Here is a 22,751-nt window from a genome sequence, read left to right as displayed (position 1 = left end):
CAAGGATGGAGCGCTGCATTATATAATTGACGTTCAAGGAACTTTACTGCGCCGGCACGTCGATCAGATCAGATCGGTAGGGAGCGAGGTTCCATCTGCACCGGTAATCTATGAGCCTCGTATGGCTACTACTTCAGATGGCAACGTGAAACCACAGGCTCCGGACAAGGACATCGAACAAAGCTGTGCACACTTAAGCCGGAGTTGAAACATCGTCATTTCCAAGGAAAACTGAGCCAGTCATTCCAGTAAATTCTGATAAAGAGTTGCAGCAACCCGAGCCAGAACTTACACGATCTTCGCGCATCCGCAAAGCTCCTCGGAGATTAAATCTGTAAATAAGTGGGGAGGGATGTAGCATCTAATTTCGAGAGTATCATTACTCTTATATGCCTGAGAACCTCTGTGAACGAGAGTAGAAGAGAATGTAATGTAACTGCGTAAATAGCGCATCGCTGCTGTCTTATGAGTTAGAATTAAATGTTTGTGCCGTAAACTAGTCTGTTGGGTTGCGTCATGCACTTCACTGAACCCACACCGCAAGACACAACAGTGGAATTGCTGCAAAAAATTAATGAAGACATACCCGTCTCAAAATTATGCGAGGAGTATGGCATTGGAAAGTCAACTCTATATGACATAAGAAAAAATAAAAAGGAGCTTGTTGAATTTTTTGTGAAAGAAACTTAAACAACTTACATTGAAAGAAATGCTTAATAAAGTAAACAAATATATATTAAACTTTTTTTTTGTAAACTTTTGATACCCTTTAGATCATAATTGTTCTTTACCAGATTTAAATTGATTATTTCATATCCGTAAAAATTCGGAATCGCCGAAGTCCCGACGAGTCCGGAATTCGAACTTTGTACTGTATACCTAAAATATGTTACGTCAAGGGTAACATTTTTGAAAGGAATTATATCGTTTCATCACTCTATTTAAAAGTCGAAATTTTTTTCGAAAAAAATAAATGAGATAAAAATAATGAGATAAAAGTATCTTATATTCACTTTCGCTGTAGCAGTTAATCGTTGAATCATCTTTCAGGACGCGAGAAATGTCTTGATTCGAGTATATTTTAAAATCGTTAAGATATAAATATCCCTCAAGATCTAGGCCAGCGATTTCTGATCTGTGCGAAACAGGAATTTTCTGTCATAGAGTTAATGGTGCGAATGTTCTGCGGCTTTTGGCTATCGTTAACAAGACTTTCTTGGCGACACAGTAATTCCTATCCGGTTTAGATAGGTATTTGCTTCAGTATGCCACAACACGTTCTTTACGGTTTATTCCTTGGTAGAAAAGCACCAACACTCTAATTGCTCGTTATCGTGTCAAGATTGAACGAGTTAAGTCACTTTCATTTCAGAGATAGGAACGCCGAAATAATCAACATAATTCAAAACTATTACAAACGAAGAGTCGCTTTGACTCCTTTCTCAAATTAAGTATATCTGCAACTGTAGTATTAATATCTCTCAGCAATATAATTCGGGATCATAAAATCATCAAAAACGCATTAAACGCAAAATATTGCATTAGGCACAATGAAGAAATTTCGCACTTAAAATGATTTTTACAATATGAAAATTGAATGGAATTTCTAAACTAAATGTTGATTGTTACACGATATTTCATTCTTGAATCTTTCGCGGTTGTGAAAGACTTCTAACTGTTAACCGGTTTTAATCTAATTATAGTATCATATTTATGCACAGAATCTATGTCTATCTAAATACGTATTTTTATATAAAACTTATTTTAACATGTTATATGTACATGTAGGAATATAATTCTAGATAAATTTTATTAGTCTATATAATTTGTATTTCCTTAATTATTTGTAGTAGCATACTTTTTTAATATTTACAAATGCCTGCTTGCTGCTACCTGCTGTATAATTAATCCACTATGGGTTATATTTTCTTAATTTGATAGTCATTAAAAATCAAATCAAATTTTCCTTATGGTTTATTTCCTTTCTCTTCAAAAATAAAAGCATCCAACATTTTGGTCACTTTAGGACACTTTACGTGGAACGTTAGGGCGTGGATTTGTAATAAATTCTTATTCAATTTCGCACTATACTTTTAATTGCCCGAATTTTATTTTATAACTCCGTATAAAGTGATTGTTCTGATTAAGTTTGCAAATGGATTTCTTCACGCATAAAATTTCCAGAAATATTATGTTAATATAACTTGGAAACAAATAAAAAAATATTATAATTATAGAGCTTTTCTAAATTCTGAAAGCGTAATTATGTATTTTGTCATTTTATTTTCTTAGTGCTGTATAGCGCACTGAAGGTTATTTTACATTTGCATGACAATAAATATCTCTCATCTGCTTTACTTTTATCGAATACCCTAAACTAACCTAACATATCTTTCACCTTTACCGTTTACTTCCTGATGCAAAGTAAAGGAAATATTGTAATCGCGAAAATCTAAACTTATCATATTTAGAAAACAATATGCATTTTGACTGTTTCGGAATCTATTTGGACGATTTACACTGGTGTGCAAAAATTAAGGACGAGACGGTTTTTTCAATATAACTTTGTACAAAAGCTTTCCAAAGCAACACATTTAATACCGTAAGATGCCCAATACGTAAGGACATGAGTAACGTAAGCAACACTTACTAAAAGAAAAATCAGAGGGATAAAAAGAAGCTTCATTGAAAAAATAACATGAAGCGCAATACGACTGAAGGCCGAAACATCCCTGTGATGCGTGTCCAGCAAGAAACATCCGGTCTTTAATAGGGGATATGATCTCCCCTGACTGCTAGGCAGGTTTCACAGCGTCTGCCCATGCTGAGAATGAGGGTGTCAATGAGTTGTTGAGGCATTGCTGCCCATTCGTCTTGCAAATCGAAGCTCCGGAATCGTTACTGGTGGTAAGGTACGAGCTGCCAAGCGTCTGCCTAGAAAATCCCATAAATGCTCGATGGGATTGAGATCCGGAGATCGTGCCGGCCAATCCATACGTTCAATATCTTTACTCTCTAAGAGCTGTTCGGCAGCTACTGTGCGATGACATGGTGCATTGTCGTCCATGAAAAGGAACTGAGGACCCATAGCGCCTCTAAAAAGACGCACATATGGAAGAAGAATCTCGTTACAATAACGGGTCCCGTTGACTGAACCTGCGTCGAAGATGCGGCTTCCCCGCTCTCTCCAGATGAGTATGCGATGAGAATCGCTACTCAGACTGAATCTGCTCTCATCTGTAAAGAGTACTCGTCCCCATTCATTGTCTCTCCAATTCCGGTGTTCCCGGCACCACAGAGAACGCCTTCTCCGATGGGCAGGCGTTAGAGGTACACACCGTACAGGGCGTCGTGCAAACAGACCACCACCGTGCAGTCTTCTGGCCACAGTAAAACGCGATATCGGTCGTGCAGCCGCCTGTGTCGTGTGTCTAGCGATTTCTCCCGCTGTCTGCCGCCTGTTTCTTCTGGCCTGTAAGGCAATATACCAGTCATCTGCGGGTGTGGTTCCTCGTGGACGACCACTACTAAACCCCCGGATAGCTGTTCCTGTAGTTTGAAATTGTCTCCAAAGTCGTGAAACGATGCTGTGAGCAATTCCGAACTCTGCAGCCACACTTGTCACACTGCGGCCTTCCTACAACTTCCGAATGATTCGACCTCGGGTAAAAGCATCCAGATGTCGTCTAACAGATTGTTTATTCGCCATTTCTCGCTGAGGCAGCAACTCGGTGTGATTTTAACTGCTATACGGCGTGCAATCTCTCTGCCAGAAATACTGATCTTACACCGACAACATGCTTTATACTACTCACACACTCCCCCATTACATCTGCCTCTACGCTCTGCCTCTTCGCTCTGCCTCTTCGTTCAGCCTCTTCGTTCAGCTGATATGCTAATTTTTCGATTTCGTCCTTAATTTTTGCACACCAGTGTATATCCGTGATATCTGTACATTAATTTGCGGACAGAATAAACTACACTTTTTATTTTCTAATTGGATATAAAATGGATTCAAAAGTTTATTTTCCATAACATCTGTATGTACGTACGTACATACATTTGCATATGTACGTACGTTTCAAAAGCGTTCAGCAGTAGAACGTCAAAATTTTATGTACGGAAATGCTGCAACTTTAAATTCCTGCACCTTATGTTTCATTTAGAAAACTGGCTTTTGGTATAGGTTTCATATAAAACTAATAACACGAGGAGGAGATATCTTTCCTGCATATTTCTCTCTTGGATTCTGCATTGAAACAGACAGCCCACCTACTAAGCAAACTAGCTTAATGTTACCTTCCTATCGTCAAATATTTAATTGTTAGCCTCTGTAAGATATGTTAAGCACACATTTGAAAACAATAGATATGTATAATGTCCTATTTGCTGAATATCACAGTTAGGCACTAATATATAGCTATATATCTATATCATTATATTTATCAGCCTATCTACGTATATAGATAAAACTAATTAAACTTGGTAATTTAAGATTTAAAAGGCCTTAATCCTTTTAATTTTCACAATTTCTTTTCGTGGGAGATAATCATAAAAATTTATATATATAACATATATTAAATGAAAGTTTTCGCAGTTTTTTCATTTTCGCAATAGCAAACTCAATTTATAATAAGAGCCTGGATATAATGAACGAACAGTTAAGTTCTGGCCAATTTTCTAAAGAATTAACTGCGTTTATACGGCTAAAGCGCACCTCGAATTTTGTAAAAATCGGATTTAAGGAACTTTACGATATCTTTCCACTAAATGTTTTTAAAATTTATAATTCTTTTGTTAATTTCTCCAGGGATAATATGCTAAAAGTATACATTTGCAGTTTTTTTTTCCAATTTCGCCATTCTCTGTGTGCTAGACAAAGGTTACATGAGGCAATAGTAACACACAGTTTTTGCAGAAACATAGCTAAGTGTTCCTCAAATTACCATATGATTAATATCATAATTAGTATCATAATTAGTAAATAGTAAATTCGAGAGATTGAGTAAATAAATTCGAATCGGTTCTATGATCCCTCTCAGGTCCTTTAAATATAGTATCTTCTGCATTTATTAGATTATGAATGCAACATTATTTTCTGGTTCTATTTAGAAAGCGCACGGCTAATTTATTCGGAATCCAAGGGTACATAAATACGAACCTGAAAATGTAAGATAGAGCAGGTTTTTGTGTTTTAAATACAGTACCTATAGTTTTACCAACCTTTTCGATTTACTGATATTTCAGCTGACAGTATTTAGTAAGATATATTTGTTGAACTTAAATTAGTGTTTTGAGAGTAGGATTGATCTGTCATGTTCTAATATATTTTCGTTGGTATCTTCCTGTATCTGGACTATGGAATTTTAAGAATGTTATTTAATGATATATTAAGAGTTAAGGTTCCTCTACTTTTAGAAGAGGCCGCGCGGACAGAAATTATATGACTTTCTTGTCGGAGAATTAAGTAAAAGGATCTTTTCACAAGACAAAGATATGACTATCTAGAAATGAACTGAGTTCAGTATAAAATTAATGAAAACTTGTTTGAAATTGATACAAGGATACTAGGGCGGATTGCTTTTCACTTTACTTTAAAAATATTAAAAATGCGGGCATGAGCAACACTTGATTCCAATTTATTTAAATTTTCAAGACATAACGACTTAAAAAACGTTTTAGAAAATGATATATTTGTATATATCTTGAGGAATGAAATGGTTTGTTTAAAATTTCATGACGGTAAGGATTGAATTACGAAAATCAAGTTGTTTACATATAATCTTAAATTATTTTCTTTCTATAACTAATAACTTTTATATTCTTCGTCAATAAAATCTCCATGAGAATTATAACTCTAAAAAAACAAAAAAACGTTGGTAGCCGAATTTTCGAAATTTATTACTATATAAATACAGTGACATCTTATAGAGTTATGCGATTTGTGCTTGCTTTCAAAATTCTACGGATAGTTTTAAAGAGCAATATTTAGAATTTACTCAAACTACTCTTGATTCGCTTCAAGACTATATATGTTTCATCCTAAACAACATTAAAGAATACGCAAAACGTTTCTAGAAAGCTTAAGCTATAAATCATTTCGTTAAAACTAACTATAGAATTCTTCTATTCGTGAAAGATGAAAAACTGTTTGACTGCTTCGCTTTTAGCAATAGAAACAGTATAATATTTATCGGATGATGAAACGGTTTTAGTATTCAGCACCACGTCAAACCACCGAATCTTTAAATTTTTGTTTGATAAAAATGCGTTTCAATGTATATGATCTGTTTAGTTTCTAGAAAAATCGAGTAATAGCGTCTACGTAACAATCCATTTATATGCTTTCATGCGATGAACAACGCTGTGTTTTAGACCAGTGTCAAATATCGTTAAAAACCAGACAAAATGTATAAGTGTAAATAACAAGAAATGCAGACTTAAAGGTTTGGGGGGGTAAGTAAATATGCAAATAATTCAAAAATATGTAATGAAATTTAATCTACTTAGATGATTTATTGCATATGAGATTAATTTCGAATATACAAAACTTAAGCACAAAGAACTAAAGCCAGCAGTTATTTAAATAATTTTATTGAACGCCATTTATCGGTTTACAAAAATTCAAGACAAATCAATTTCATCAAAAGGCGAAAATTTATCACAGAATCTTTTATTACAAAGTTCAGAACATTTTCTTAATTTTTTATGGATCTCATATTATTTCTCATATTCATTTGAAAGAAAATAACTGATGTTGTTACAATCTGTCAAATATTGTATTCTTCCTGTAAAAACTCAGACGGCAGACATCTATGAGACTGGGTTTGAAAATATCCATGATGAACAGAACAGCCGCCGGCCATCCGTCTTCAATGATGGCGTTATGGAAAAGGTGTGGCAAAGCATTCTGCAAAATGGTCGCTTTACGGTTGCACAACTCAGTAGCTATCTCCCGTGGATCCTTTAGATATTTATGGTCCGAGGGAAATTGATTTTTTGGAAGACCCTCAGATTGTTTAAATAATCATTATCAAATGAACTAGTCATCCTCTCAATCAATATCTGACTCACTGAAATCATCTAAATATAAATCTCCTTAACAAATCCAATTAACATCATCCGCTAAAATTAAATCATTATCGAAGTCAACTATATAAACATAACGCAGCTATATAAACAAACACATCTTCATTTTATACTATCATATATATCATCATCGAAAACATAGCGAAATTAAGATAAATCATCTTCGTTCAAATCAACTAAACAAAAATCACTATCAGATAAATCTTCATTAGCAACAACACCACTCTCAATTGGTCTTCGTCTTCATCACCTGAACCATATAAATAATCATCTAATTTACTATCTAAATCCTACATATACATCGTAAATTTATCACCAGATAAATGAAAATCATCATTTAAATCATTTAAATAATTCTCATCATCCAAAACATATCATCAACTTAAACCGTCGTATAATCATCGTCAAGATAGATAAAATCCTAATCATCCAATTCACTTAAATGGAAACCAATATCAACCAAATATCTTCTTCTTCATCCTCATTTAACCATCGTCTTTATTGCCAAAACCTTCTAAATTATTATATAAATCGCTATCATATCAACTATAAAATCGTCATCAGTCAGATACATATCATCATGAAAATCATCTAAATATTCCTCACCACACAAAGCATATCATCAAGTTAAACCATCGTATATATCACGTCACCATCATTATCAAAACAATAAGATAAACCATCATCATCCATATCACTTGAATAAAAACATTATCATCTAAATCGTTATCGTCAACATCATTAAATCACGTAAAACAACAAAATCTTCATCTAAATCTGCATCATATGAATTACAATATCATCATCAGCTAAATCCGAATGTCATTAAATCATCTTAATAATCATTACCACCAAAATCACATCATCATTCTAAAAAAACATCCGTTATATCATCGTCACCATCATCATTGAAGTTGCCGTCAAAATAAAATAAATTCACCTAAATAAAAAGCACTACCACCTAAAGTTTTATTATCATCATACCCAATTAATCCATATTCTTCATCACTAAATCATATAATCACCAACACCTAAATAAAAAATCATCAAAACTTAAACTAAATCCTCATCCTTAAAACACCAGCTAAATTAAATAAATCATCATTTAAATACTCATTGTTTTGGTGTTTTGCTAGTGTGACGTCAAAAGGAGCCAGTTTCATTCAGATACAGACAGAAGGAAGTCATCGGAAGTTCACTATTATTGGTAGAGGAGTAGTAACCGACCCTGCTTAGGAGATGCCGGAGGCTTGAGTACGCTGTTGAGGCCTATGCCATCTTGGATCACGTGACACTCGGAAGTGACGTGAAGCGTTTGAATAACATAATGTTTATAAAGTTTTGTTTTTGTGGCAACGAAAATATTTTTTAAAGTTTCATTTGTTCTGCCAACAATGAATTTTTTTTTTTTTTTTTTTTCTTTCTGGCTACGGCAAATCTTCTTTGGTATGACACTAATAGTTTCCCTTTCATCATTAAATCTGAATTTTTTTTTAATTGAGCATCTAAGTATTAATTATTTCTTCAGTTTGGATAGTCTTATTATAACTTTATTGAGCAAAATCGGAAAAGTTAATCGTTAAAGAAAATTGTTACAAGAAAGATAAAATTAAAAGTTAAAAAATTAGATTTGTAAAAATTAAAAGAAAAAAAAGTAAATTTATATTTCAAGTTTCAGCAGAATAGAAAAAAGATAAGGGATTATGAACAATAGAATACTTAATAGAAAAATAAAAATAAAATATAAATTGCCTTTACGGAAATAGAAAAAAGCAATATATTCAGCTTATAAAAGTCAATTTTACTTCTGTAAACTAAATAAAGTCAACATTTATAAACAACTTTTTAAAACTGCAAGAAGTAAAAATTTAAATTTTTAAAATAACATATTACATTTGTAAAATGAAAAATATTAAAATCCTTTATAAAGTAAAAACAGTGAAAAGAAATTTTAAAGTTTTAAAAGTATTAAGTTTGTAAAATAAAATTATAAAGAGAAAATGATTTGTGATATCAGAAAGGGAAGGTAAAAGAACTGTCAAATAAAAATTGCATTTACAGAAGTTGCAACTTTATAAGAGCTCCTTGTCCCCTTAAGCCTCCGGTGTCTCCCTATGACGGTCGGTTACTATTAAGCTGATTATTGTAAACTGGCTGTTAAAATTACAGTGGATTGAGCAAACGGAGACTGAGTCTTCATCCTGGAAAAAAAAAATACTTTTATTACTCATCATATACAAATATCGGTTGAAATGATTATTCAATTTTTAGACACATACATGAAGAGGAATTGAGAAAGTGTATATAGCATACGTAAATATCCAAATTGAAAAATACTCGAAAAGGTTGACTGAACACCCTGTCCTCAAAAGTCCAGACGTGATCTTGTTCGTTTGTGTTAGGCATTGACTTCCAATAACAAAAGTGTTTGAAGAAAAGTAAATATTTACGCTTCGGTATTTTTAAATTTAACGACATTTAAAGGCACTAGTTTTGTAAAAATTACGAAGCCTAGGTTTTGATATGTTCTTTCGACACTCATGCGTTTATTAGGCAAAATTTTGCACTCATTATGAAAAGGAAAAGCGCATTAAGTGTGAACATCTCGTGACAGAAGCTGACCGAGAGAGTTCATGGTAAAATCCAGCAACACATTCAAAGTTCATTCAGAAACTGAAAAACAAAATAGATGCATTTGTAAGTAACTAAAATTAAAATGTCATTTTAGTGTTAAAATTTCAAGAGAATATACATAATGTAATTTAAACTTTGGAAACTTCTAAATTATTTCTATGAAGATTTTCTATCTCATACTAAATGTAAAAAAAATATAACGAAGGACACTAGAAAATCGCTTGGAAATCGCAAAAGTATATCATTGAATGACATTTGGGCAAAAAATAAACTTCAAAGTTTCGTAATTTATTTATTAAACGACCACTCAACGCAAATTTAAAATGGTATCAAATATCATAAAATATGAAAATAATTAACACGATCTGTTTTAGACGTAGAGCAGCCAAATGTGTTTTCCTTCTTATAACAAGTACAAAATTTCCCTAAAGAGAAATATAGATCTTGGAGGAACTTCTAATAAATTACATGTTGTATGTTTTGCAACAGTAATCGTTTAATATTCGAAAACACAAATATTTGCGTCATTTAAAACAGTTTGGTAATCAGAGTATACACACGGCGCCAGAAATAAAAGAACGAGCAAAGGCTTTTGTAGATAGAGGGTATACTATTTGATGAAGTACACTTTCATACTATTTGATGAAGCATATTTTCAGTAGAAAAGTACCGAAAATGCGGTACACAATTTTGTACGAAAGTGACCTAAATGGATAAGATGGATTTAAATTAGTATGTTATTTTTTATGATTTAACTAGTTAAAACGTAGATAATTCACACTTTTATTTTCACCTTTTTTGAAATAAACTAATTACGCAAGGTGTAAAAAAACAAGAAGAAAATAGACGTCATCACAAAAATTAAATGATTAACGGTCTTTTATCGAAAATGAAAATTTTTATCACCAAAAGACAGAAGTCTTCCTTTGCCTACGCAAAATATTAAAAAAAATCCTTGATTTCCCTTAGCCGGTAAAAACCTGTTATCTGATCTTAAATTTGTCCTGTAATATCTCAGTAAATTTCAAAAGTAGAAATGTGCGCATTTTTCTTACATATAAAAAATTGTTATTTAATTAATTCTTGTATTAAACGTTTTTTCAAACTTCTTAAAATATTGATTTGCTATTCAAAATTTTATAAGTGTAACTAGATTGAGTAATGACTAAGTGAAAGTACAACTCACACCCACATTTTTCGAACATCGTGTATCTGAAAGCATGATCGCATACAAATTCAGTTGTCCTACAGCTTACTTACTATGCAGCATATCTTTAATAAATTGAAAGGAAATAAAATGCATGGGGTTTGGCAATACCATAAACTTCGCATCCCGCAACTACGCTTATTGATCATAACTTAGCAAAAGCAAATAAATATGTAAATTAAGCATTCATTCCTGATATAGGGAAAATATCGGCGGAAAAATCTGTAATAACATTTGCTGTTAAGCTATCAGAAGAAAATGAATCTTTAAACCGAATTTATTTTAATTATCATATTAGGACTCAGAATTAGTAGTGAGATTTTTTTTTTCCTGTAGCCTTTTGAAGTGAACATCGAAGAAGTAAACCGCGTTTGCTTAATAGAAATCCAGATGATTTAGTTTCCAGTCCAGTCTTAGTTAGTGAGTCCAGTTTTTTAGTAGTAAATATCGCTTCCGCTAAATGAAACAAACACAATGCTGGACAGTCAGTTTTCGAAAGAAAATCTAAATTGTTATGCAGCAAAGATGTTTGGTTTTGGAGAATCTAAATTGTGATGCAGTAAGGATGTTTGGTTTTGGTGAATCTAAATTGTGATGCAGTAAGGATGTTTGGTTTTGGTGAATCTAAATTGTGATGCAGCAAGGATGTTTGGTTTTGGTGAATCTAAATTGTGATGCAGCAAGGATGTTTGGTTTTGGAGAATCTAAATTGTGATACAGTAAGGATGTTTGGTTTTGGTGAAAGGTGACTGAAACGTAAATGAAATTATAAAGAATAATGTGCCAAAGAATAAATGTGCATTGCAGAAAGAACTAAAGAAACGGTTTACAGTAGAAGAACATGTTAGAAACTGCATTGTAGAAACTCCCCAGAATGGATTTGTAAGAAGAAAAGGGCATACGTGTGTTTGCCTTTAAATAAGCTAAAAGGAGCACAAATAGAAGTGAAAACTATTATGCCGTGTTGAGTTCTTGTGGTCAGGTTTTTCACGGAATAATATTGTTTTACGAGAAAGAAACAAATTTTTTCTAAGATTCGACACTAGAATTTTTCTAATATTCGGCACTTTCTAAAGAATTTTTTTCGAAATATTGCAACAAAAAATTCATAAATTTTCAAAGATATTTTACTGAGCTAGGAAAACAAAAAAAAAATTTATATTATCCCATGATGCAAATATGGATGTAACTCCAGTAGGCTTGATATCCAGTAGGCTAGAGGAACAAAAACTGTTCACATAAAAACAACAGGTCACGAAAACTCTTACCTCACCGTAGCGAACTCTTGCTTTGGGCAGCTCACTAAATTAAAATCCAAGCTTATCTTTAAAATAAAAACCTTGCTAAAATGCACTTTCCAGAAAGTGTCAGGTATGATGGGAAAGGTATAATGTAGCACATTATAGAAAAGAATTGTTTCGTAAAAGCTTCCTGTTGCCTTAAATAATCATGAAAATTTAATACTTTGGGACGTGTTCAGATTTCCTTTAAGGGCTAATGCAAGTATATTGAAAGAGTGTAATACAGACATGGCAGTTTAGCCACGCGAATTAACGCCAATAGTTCAGCCTTTAGATGCATATAGCAATACACCATACAAACAAGTGGAATACACGAATGAAGACAAAGAAATATTTACAAAAGGAGGCCAAATGCGTCGCCCCAGTCTAGAAATATTTATTGGTTGAATGGATAATAAAAGCACGAAATATAATTTTTGTATGCCCATCCTACCTTATTTATAAATCTATCATTTTATATCCGGCGTATATCGCACACAATAAATTTCGATCTTATGTTTTACATTAAATTTGCGCCTTATACACTGGCATACACGGTAATAAAAATAACAGCAATTTCAATGATATGGACATTTACGGTACTTGCTGAACCATTATATTCGGTTTCTTTCTTCCACTTATTATAATGGAGTAAAACTTTTCGAAATTTCGAAGCCACGTTTTTCAATCTTTGAGGAAAGAAATAACGTACTCAAACCTTTTCCTCGGAAAATAAAATTCTGTATAAGATTTCTAATGCACAAGTGAAATTCGCTATGCTTTTGATATTATTTAAAATTTAGAAAAAAGAAGGAGGAGAGAAAAAAGAACTGACTTGGGAAACCAGAATATATATCCATTAAATATCTGTCAGTGGGAATGCATACAATTATAATGAATAGTATAGGAATTTTAGGAAAATTAGTTTTCTATACCTTTACTTTTCAAATGATTTAAAGAAGAAAAAAGTACAGAGGAGAACAACTCGGGGGTCTCGGTAATCAGAAAAATTTCGCCATCAAATATCGGGTATGAGGATGAATATAACCATAACGAATAGTACAGAAATACGATTAATTCGCGTTTGAATTATAGGCCTTGTACTATTATAACATTGCTTTATTATATAGATCAAAACGCATAGGATGAGAAAATTCTCTTAATATCTATTTGAGTAATAACGTCAGGGAATTGTTCTTAAAAAAGTTAAAATTTTTTTTTAAATAATACGCCCTTCAAATCTAATCTATTATGGTTAGATATGATGTTCTCGAGAGCAGAAAATTATGCCCATCTCCTTCAGACTATGATTCTGAAATGTTTAACAAATCTTTCGCTGTCTTAACTAATAAAGAAATGTGGGAGTGCTTGATCTTATATTAAGGTGATGGGATCAGATTATGTATAGTATGTGACATTGTGTCTAATATACTATGTATTTGGGAAAAACGTCTTCACCAGGTTATTATACGGGCGATGCCATCAAAACAAACGCGAAGAAAACCAATATTTGCATCGAATAATTTACATTTCATAATAAAAATACCATTTTCTTTTTAGATAGCCAATTTGTGAACAACATTTTGTATCGTAACAGTGCACGGCATTACTGCCAAGTTTCAAATATGAAAAAAGGAAGGCCCTCGGTAGCCAAAGCGCTAATTTCTGGAAGAGGTTCGAGGTGCAAAGGCGGCACCATTTTGAAAGAAATCGAAATTGATTTACATTCGGTGTATAATGTGTGATTCACTTTATTTAACTATTTATATTGTAATTCTTACGTAAAATATACTAACATTTATTTACATATTCTAAATTGTATGTTCTATGATTAATTTCCAATTGTAATCTTGTATTTTTATACTGAGAAAATCCTGAGCAGAAAATGAAATTGTAATTTGTCAAGGTGCTTTTAAACACGGTAAAAGTAAATTCATAATTAATGTGCAAAAATTTAGTATGCGAATAAATTTAGTATTGCACAAAAAATTAATCCGCATAAAAATTTCTGTTTTGAACGTTTGTTTGAAACTTGATGCAAAGTTCTATAAATATCTGCAGCTGATTCAGATAATTTAGGTTCATAAACTTTAAAAAGAAAGATTATTTAGAATATCACTAGGAATGGAAGAATGAAATTTATATAAATTTACGTTTCATAAATTCCATTAAAAAATATATATGCTGTGCAATATTTATTTCCACAATTTAATGTCAGTAGCAGAACTTAATTTTACTGTTGAAAAGCACTTTCATTAGTAAAGACAAAATTAAAAACGTTTCCAATTAAACCGAACAACTAGCATCTATGAATAGGCAATGAAAACACAGATCTGCTTTACGAAATTGTTTAAATACTTCGTACGAAAATAAATGCTGATAGTTAGCATGACTAATTACTAGTTAATAAAATATCATTTATACTTACCGAGCAAAATATTATCAAATGCTGTTCGTATGCTATGAATTCGATCAAGTTTTCTTCAAAAATAGTGCTGATAATAAATTTGGGTAAAGTAAAACAGGGATAAGGTTATTTGTTCATTTCTCTTTTTCGGGCCTTGCTTTCTTTGGTGATTATATCAATACTTCAACAGTCCATCTCCAGTTTTGACTCTTTTTCCAGTTCATCCTCTCTCTTTTCCGGATTTGCCAGTTCTTTTCCGGTTCCAGCTTATTCTTCAGTTCCGGCTTCTTTTCCAGTTCTGGCTTCTTTTTCAGTTCTTGCTTCTTTTTAAGATCACATTGAGGGTTTTCCAGTCTGCAAAATAGTCAATGTATCATTATTTTTATTACTATAAATTCAAAAATGAAAGTAACGCGGCGACGATCAAAATTTGAGATGTACAATACTTGTATATTTATAATATCTATAAAACTTTCTGCTCAGCTGTACAGTAAAAGTCTCCCTCGCAGATGTTTTGCCTAATAGAATTTCTTCTACAAAGCGCGATTTTGTTCTTTTTGTTGTTCTGACCTAATACCAACGAGAGAAGTCAAACCAGAGGGCGCGAATTGCTTCCAATAGGTGACCTTCATGAGTCCCACATAAACAGCAGTAATTTACAAAGGTTCGGTGCTTGTATTTTTCCTTTCTTAATTTTTTTATAAATTGTAATAATAATAAAAATAATAATAAACGGTTGACTTAAAAGCAAAGAGAAACTTCGGCATTTGTAATTTAATTAAAGAATTTATCACAACTAGGAACAAACGAAAAAAAGCATTTTTAGAAGATTTACAGGTAACATTCTTTCAGCATCAGACAAAACATCACCTATATTTAAAGTAGCTTAAATTTAATAAATTTGTGAAAATATAAAATATAAATTTTTGAATGAATTACTATTTCACACACATGCCATATATTTCTACGTTCTACAAGTTTCGCATAATTTACTTACGTATTTGGTATTTTAACGTTGTTCTTATAAAACTTTCCCTTTTTCTTATAAAATTTTCTTTGGCTGTTAACACTTTGGGTGACAACGAGGAATCTTACAGATTTTGCGAATGGATCTTCAGGTGGTTCTTCCGGGTTATAAATATCAAAGCTGTAAGACAAACATTTTTACTTTTATATTGTAATGAAATTATTAGTATTGCTGTAAAAGTAATTTAAGAAAACTTCAAACTATAAAATTATGAGCCAAGGAAAGAAAATAGATAGTAAGGTTCTTTCTTGTTTAATCAGTCCTACTTCTATGTTTCTGAGGTGGTACAATATTATCATCCCAGAGCTTTACACATGATTAATATATCTCCGGTTTTCCTCATTCAAGTTATGTTTCTCGCAGGTCAGTTGCTTTGCATCTCTGACTGCACACGTTACAAATTTTCATTGGTCAGTCCATCTTCAATAACATGTTGCTGGTCTACTTCCGGCAAAGCAGCACTAGGACTTTTGCCACGATATGTTTTTCAATTGAAAATTTTATTTTCGTTACTCACTTGCATTCTTAAAAATTTTAATATTTTATACATAGAGAAATAAAGAAATCAAGCAAAGCAAAACGAATAAGGAAAATAATTATCTGTTTTCCCTCACATTCCATTAATTTGTTGAAGGAAAAATGGCTAAGTTTTTAAAAATGTATCTTCTAACTCTTTATACAAATTATGTCTCTGTCAGTGTTTCTGCTACACATTAATGTATTTTACAATTTATTTAATTTTTGAATATTGACAGCTTCCTATACTGAAATATTTTCTCTATTTTCTTCGAAGAAAGAAGAAATAGAGTTCCAGAATGTTTTATAATAGAGGCCATATATTTCTTACTTTGAAGAGAAAGAGAAAAAAAGATATTTCCATATGGCAAGTTGTAACATTTTAAATATCCCGGTTTTTAAAATCCATCAGATTCTAGCAGCAGTTGAGTCGTACGTAATTATGCACATATATGTAGAGAGAAAGAGACGACGGAAAATCAGATGGTAAAGCATGGTCGAAACGTCTCTCCTGGCCCGGTAGAGACAACACAAAACACAAGAAAGAAAGAACATGGGTTTATGCTTAGTACAGCAGAAATTAAAGAATAGGAACAAAATTACACAATGATCGCCCTTCAAAGAAGGTATCCGAAATTAAGACCCGGACAATTTTGCAGGCATCACATCTCCCGCACATGGAAGATCTACTGTTCTGGAAATTACTGAGCATGCCCACAAGTTCTCCAACAGCTGCCACGATATATGCAACAAGTTCCTCAGGACTTCTAACGGGCGTCTTGTACACCAATCTCTTGACATACCCCCAGAGGTTATAATGAGGTCTGGTGCAAGTGATATCTGGTGATCCTGCAAGCGAATGCACTGGACTAAGCCTACCAAACCCATGTTGAGGATACCTTCCGAAGGAACATTGGAACACTTTTTTTGATGACGATCGCTTGTTTTTTTTTTTTTTCTTATTTGTTGGTTTCCGCTGCGCTAAGAATAATAAACATATATGTTCCCCCTGTTCATGTCCTACTTTTTCTGTGCTTTCTGTCGTCACTATGGCGCCATGAATGCGTTTCCGACCATGCACGGCCGTACGTTTTTAAAATCGTTTTATACTGTTGTATATATACATAATTAAAGTAAAAAAGACAAACGAAAAAAAACCTATATATATATAATATTAGGAATCCTGATTGCCCATATTGCTCTATGTTGTGTAATAAAGAACGAATTTAGCAGATGAAGAAGATGACATATTGACATTTAATTTCAATTCACATTCGTAGCGACAATTTATTTAAAATTCTAATCTCACTTATTTCCAGAATATTAATATTTCTCATATTGATGGAATAGGACGAATGTAGCAGGACGGCGAGTCAGCGGGTACAGAGATAGAAGCAAACTGCATAGTTAACCAATATGGTAGTTTATTAAGAGATAGATTTGGTTCAGGAAATTTTAAATTCCCACTTATCTACGTCATCATTTTTATATAAAAATCCTGTGATGTGTATATATATTTTTTTATTTAATTAATTTTATTTTTTAATTAGTTATTAGTTTAAAATTATTTTATATATCTAAATTAATTGCAATGAACAGTTACAAGCTCGAAATGTTTATTATGTTATATTCTCAATACTCGAGCTAAACAATAACATGAATCTGTAAATCTAGAAATATAGTCTAGTAGAAACAGTTGAACTGAGAAATTTATTTTAGATTTTTCCGAACAGAATATTGGATAGATTTATGTGTTTTACTTAATTTATTTAACATATGCATACATCATATTTACGGATGTATACATATTATTTATAAACGTAAAGTAATTTTCTGTCTTAGTTACTTAATTTATTCAACAATTTGGCACTTACTTTTAATTCACAAATTTTGAAAACTGGGCGTTTAAACACTTTTTTTTTTTTTTTTTTGTGTATTAACATTGTGTTTAGATACTTCATTAGTTAATGAAATAAAGTTTCTTCATAAGAAAAGATATTACAAGAAATAATTTTAAATCCTTCACAACGTGATTTTCCATATTAGAGTTTTGTAATCTACATTTTTAATGAAGGAATGAAGAAAAATTACACAGTATAAATTTCAAAACGTATTAGTTTTCAGACTAGCGTTTTGTCAAAACATTATTAAATCTTTAATTAAAGAGGATCTGAAATATTATCTTTTGTTTTATTATTTTTTGATAAATGACTTACGTGTTCGACACATCTTCAAATCTTAAACATCGGGGATCCATTTCTGCTAGTAATTTTTCTGTGTACCATATTTCTCCATCTCCTCCTGGTTCTTCAAATACACGTCGATAATAAAACATTTCACGGCGAATCTTTCTCTTTTCGCTGAAATATTTTTATTTTAATAAATATATGCATTCATATATACGTAAGATATAACAAAATACGATGGCTGCTTTAAGAAAAGATTGGCAACCTGAAAATTAGCTATTCTAAATTTTATGTTCTGTCCTTTAATTCATCTGTTCTCCCAAATTCGAGATCTTTCACTGTTACATACGCCTCTTGAAAAAGTTAACTAAAACTAAAAATTAACCAGTCAAATTTAGAGTAATTTCTGCATATACTTATTATAAATACCGCTTCGTCTTTCGTTATTTTCGCTTCGTCTGAAGCGATGCAGGTACGTCATGAAGAAGCAATGCTCTGTTAGAAACTCAGTGAAGTAAGACGAGTCACATTTTAAAAGCCCGCTGACGTTTGGGAAAAATCTGTAAACTCTTCAGCCAGTAGTCTGTCTCCCACACATGTTGCCAACGCTTCAATAATTCTACCTCGAGCTCAGCTTTTATGATCGAGCAGGGGCGAGTCACATCAAGTCTGCGAACGTGGGGGTCAGTTGCTGCACTTTTGACTGTTGCATTTGCAATTTCAGTATCCAGTATTACGGTGTCGGAAGGTACCTACTGGTGTTCAGGGTTATAGCATTTTGGTTTCTTTATTAAGAGTTTAAGTGTGGCCTTGACGAGTGGAATTTTACTGCATGTACCTTGGATTGCCTGAAGGCTAAAGGCCGAGGTAAGTCCTATCCCATAAAATGTTTCTCTCTTTGAGTCGGAGCACACGCACTATTGCACTCTCGCGCTGAGCTAAGAGATGCAGAGGCGGCAGTCCTCAAACAACGTTTAGAGCATTAGTAGTCCAGGTTTTATATACTCGGGAAATCCTTAGAAGGAATGCTCTTTGGGGTCTTTGCGCTCAGCGTAGCAGAATCTCCATTTTAGAAGTGATCGTTATGCCTCTCATCGAGGCTCCATACGGTGCAATACGCTCAGCAGATGATGGGACAAGGCAGATACAACAAGATTACCTCACGGTTACTTACCGCAAGCATGCAAACCCTCAAATCATCGAAAGGTTCCATTTTACTTTAAGCGATTCTTAAGAAGAAACGTAAGATGCGAGCGCAGAACACCTGCACATCTAGAAGATCCTAATATTTATATATAGCAATGCCCATTACTTTCAATTATAAGACAAATTTCCCGGGATTTGGAAAAAAAAAATGCCAGAAAAAAATTTATTCTACAATACCAAATTTTATTCTACAATACCAAGTGCACTTCAACAATTTATGAAATATATTACTGAAAAGAAAGGCAATGGGATTATAAGTAAATAATCATATTACATGAGTGAATAAGCAAGTATTTAAGAGCAAGTAAAATTTTAACATCTCCGGTCCACATATGCAAAGATCCAGTCAAAACAGAAAATTATATCTTCTAATTTTCGTCTGTATATGTTGCATAAGTTTTCCTTCCTTACTCTAATCAAATTTTCAGTCAAACGTGGTTACTCAATATTTGTGCTCTCAACCTGATGGCTGGGTATGCTGAGCCGATGGGTAATCAATCGTTTCGGCAATTTTCGCAGAGGATTTCAAATTTTTTCCCTCTAGAGTTCTTAACTGAACGAGACGGGCTTTCAAAATATAGTGTTACGTTATTTTCTTCCTTCATGTTCGTACGGGGTTCGTAGATTTGGAGTGAATTACGGCGATACTTGATAAAATATCGAAACACACTTTATTTAGCCAATATTATTCAGGACAGCTCCAAAATCACGTTTACAATTGTCGAAGAACTACTATAGACACGCTGCAACAATCAGCGACACAGCCTTCAGGCAATCAGGCTATAACGATGAAAACAGCTTAACTGTAAATCACCAGAGTACACCTCCCAACTCTGCTCGGTCGTTCTCGGATCGCCACTTACTTTCGAGATTCTCTACGCTACAACTCACGATGCATTCGACGATACCCTAGAGTACAGCTCCTGACTCCTCGGTTCAGTCGCTCCTGGAGCTCAACATACTTTCTCGATGACGCACTAACTGCGACTCACTGAGAGACTCTTTCGGTGCACTGGACGACCAATTTGGCACTAGGCACTCACTGACTAACTGTAAACTCGATGGACTCCGCACGGAACTAACAAACTAATTGCGTACCAGCAGGGTTTATAAAGCTTTTAGTTCGTGTTCGAGAACATTCTAGGCTAAACCGGTAAGAATTCGTTCAAGAAGATTCTCCAACCGTCTATGGAAAATTGCCAATTTTGTCGCCAAATGTCGCCAAGAGGGCGATTTCTCGTCACATGTCAATTGTGGCAACCCTGCCTTCCCTTCCCATTGTCTGGCAATCCTAAAATTGTTTTGCGGGGAGCTATCTTAACGCGCCTGGACATTTAGTAATATTGCCGCACCTCAAGAACTGCACATCCCAGGCTCCACAACCCTTGGGCAGAAGCCAAATTCGATACAAACAAAACGTAGTAAAACTATAGTGACGTGATCGAAGTTTATTTGCAAATAATCGTTGTTATCGAATGACATGCATAATCGATTTAATTAATCATTGTTATCAATTTTTAATATTCGTTGCAAATTATCATTGTCATCGAATAATCATTCTCGCAGAACAATCATTGAAATGAATCATTGTCATATAAATTGCTATAGTCCCTGATTTATGAAGAACTGTATCCAGATTCTATTCAGAAGAATCGAATATGTGTTGCAATTTATCTTATGGTCATTATTTACTCACAAATGACGCAAAATCCTAATGACGCAAATAAAAACTTGAATAACAGTGAGAAAAAGAATATTTAAAAATAGAATAAAATCTTGAACCCTAGGAGACAATGTTTGAATTTAATTTCCTCTTATTTAAAAGAAATATAATGTATTTAAAGTGCTTAAAAAATTGAATATTGTGAATAGAAATCTAAACTATAAATATCTGCGGGCATCTGTCTCTTTGTTTGTTTCTTTGAAACATAATCTTCTCCGGAACAAACGGAATTGGAGTTTCGAAAGTGTTACTCCCCGGATTCGAAAAATCTGTGATAAGCCATTTCGACCATTGTTTTCTTCCTACGGCTATCATCCGAGATATTATATGTATATACAATCTCTGAAAGCGCTAATTTTCGCATTAATTTCTCTGAGTGATCGAAGTCTCTCGCGCTGGAGATAAAAATGCTTTATTTGGAAAAGTGTTCCTCCTTCTCTCTTTCAAATCTTAGAGTTTGTTCATCAGAAATTTGTAAGTTTTAAAAAGTATGAGAAGCGTAGTATTGCCAAATATCAAACAAATTATTATTATTTATGGTCATATTCTGAAGTTGAACAAAGCGCGTGTTTCCATGTGACGCCACTGTATGTCGAAATTATTTTGTTAATGTCAGTATTTTAAAGGAATAGCTGCTTTTGGCAACTTTTATGTTTCACGTTAAGATACGTGACACGATATGTTGCCGCTACGTTATTTTTTTTATTGATATTTGGAAAATTTGTTATATTACATTAAATTTAAATCATGACCTCATTTGTATTACCTAAAGTGTTAAAGATCTTCGTTTCCTGGCTTGTAACTAAAAATTATTTCGTATCGGTGGTTGCTTGGAGAGAATGAACTGATTTTCTTCAAGCTGAAATGTTTCTATGCATTTCCTCTTCAGGCGTACATAGAACTTACCTTAAATTAACAGTTCGTTTTATATTCAGTTTTTTACTAAAATTTAATAATTTTATTTACAAAATTTTAGTTTCTTTTAGTCTACAGTTTCTTTCTCTGTTCAGTTTAAACTTCTGTAGGTATTTAACGTATTTTATTTGAATTGTTATTTTGCTACAGTTCTATTATTTTTTATTTTTTCAATTTACTAAAATACCGAAACGCAAAAAGGTATTACGGGAGATGAAGACGTGAAGCATTACAGAAAAATTAAGAAAATCGACTAGAAGATCCTACGGACAAGATAAATTAGATGCTCCAAAAACGAATGAAGATACGGCTAGAAACTCAGCAGGCAAGCAGAATGACCAGAAATGTTACGCATTCAAGAAACTTAAGGACAAACCAAAAGGAGACAACAGAATATGCTTGATGAAGATAAGGAGAGGTTGCAAGTAGACGAAGGACATAAAACATTCATCATCGTCGTCAAATTCGATTATAAATGACAGAGCAGGATGCCACTTCATAAACAACTCAAGACGCTGCGCATCACAGAAAAGGTCGGTCCGAAGAAGCAATGGTTATGCG

This window comes from Stegodyphus dumicola, chromosome 12, assembly GCF_044657685.1.
Source record: "Stegodyphus dumicola isolate Sdum_Otavi_A_Nest chromosome 12, ASM4465768v1".
NCBI classification, from domain to species: Eukaryota; Metazoa; Arthropoda; class Arachnida; order Araneae; family Eresidae; genus Stegodyphus; species Stegodyphus dumicola.
Note: the sequence above shows the minus strand (reverse complement) of the source record.